Below are 1,751 nucleotides of genomic sequence, written 5' to 3' on the forward strand. Positions count from 1 at the left end.
AAAAAAAAAAAAAAAAAAAAAAAAAAAAAAAAAAAGTGGTTCTTATAGAACAGTAGATTAACAACTACCAGGACTAGTCTCCTTAATTCTTAATTCTTAATGAACTGGGGGAGGGGGGGGGAAGTGGTGGGATAACAGGTGCAAAACTATGCTATCTGCCCTAAGTGAATCATTCTGCAGCATATGCATGTATTGAAACAAAACACTATATCCCACAAATATGTACAAGGGAACATTCAAATGTTTTGAATTTTAAAAAGAACAAAATATGTACAATATATTCATGAAAACTAAATAAACCATATATTATGCCACAAAAAAGTCCAAATCAATTTTAAAAATTCAAATCATGCAAAGTATCTTTTCTGACCATTATAAAATGAATCTAGAAACCAATAAAAGAAGGAAAACTGAAAAGTTCACAAATATGTAGAAATTAAGAAGCTTTCAAGAAAACAAGAATAAACCACAAAAGAAATTATAAAATACTCTGAAATAAATAAAAACAAACACAAAACAAACCAAAACTTATGGGGTGCAGCAAAAGCAACACTCAGAGGAAAATTTGTGGCTATAAACACCTATATTCAAAAATAAGAGATCTCAAACCTAANCATAGGAGTGAGCCAACATGAAGCCAATTTGCAAGACTAGGTGAGTGTCATTTTTCTTTTTATTTTTGTTTGTTTGTTTGTTTGTTTGTTTGACTCCAGGCATTTAAGAAAATCTCTGTCAAACCAATAGCTGACCACAAGCTAGAGGAATAGAGACTTCAGAAACCACACATGATACAGTATTTACAAAAGCTGTTTAGAAAAGCCACTAAACAACTACCAACAACAGCATTTAAACCCAAGGAGGGGAAAAACCTGATTTCCAGAGTTACCACATTATAATATCCAAAACATTGATTTTTCACCAAAACGTATGAGTCTTATAAACAAAAAATATATAATACATTTATGACAACAAAAAAAGAAACTAGCATAAACTGTCCCTGAGGAAGCATAGACATTAGACTAGAGAAAGACTTTTAAATTAACTATCTTAAATATGTTCAAGAAGTTAGAAAAAAACACAAAGAATAAAAGGAAACCAGGAGAAAGATGTTTCAACAATTAGAGAATATCAACAAAGGGATAAAGTATATAAAAAGTAGCCAAGCTGATATTTTGGAGCTGGGAAGTATGTGAAATTAAAAATTCATTATTGGGGTTCAAGAGCAGATTTGAACAGGTGGAAGAAAGATTCAATAAACTTGAAGATAGGTTAATTGAAATTATCCAGTCTGAGTAGCAGAAACATAAAAGAATAAATATAAATAAGTGGAGACTGACACCTGTGAGACAGCATCAGGCATACCAACATACACATAACAGAAGTCAGTCCTAAAAGAAGAGGAAAGAGAAAAAGAGAAATAACAAATATTTAAAGAACAGTCAAAATCTTTCCAAATTGTACAAAATACATGAATCTACATATCCAAGAATCTTAACAAACTCCAGTCAGTATATATTCAAAGATATACAGACTGAAACACATTGTAATCAAAATGTTGAAAAACAAAGACAAAAAGAATCTTTAAAGCAGCAAGAAAATTGGACTGATCGAGTTCAAGGGATTTTCAATAAGATTAACAGTGAATTTCTCAAGGTGAAATAAGTCAAGCACAAAAAAACAAATGCTGCATTATATCACTCACATGTGGAATCTAAAAAAAAAAAAAAAAAAAAAAAAAAAAAAAAAAAAAG

This window comes from Galeopterus variegatus, unplaced genomic scaffold (assembly GCF_000696425.1).
Source record: "Galeopterus variegatus unplaced genomic scaffold, G_variegatus-3.0.2 Scaffold2263, whole genome shotgun sequence".
Lineage (NCBI taxonomy): Eukaryota > Metazoa > Chordata > Mammalia > Dermoptera > Cynocephalidae > Galeopterus > Galeopterus variegatus.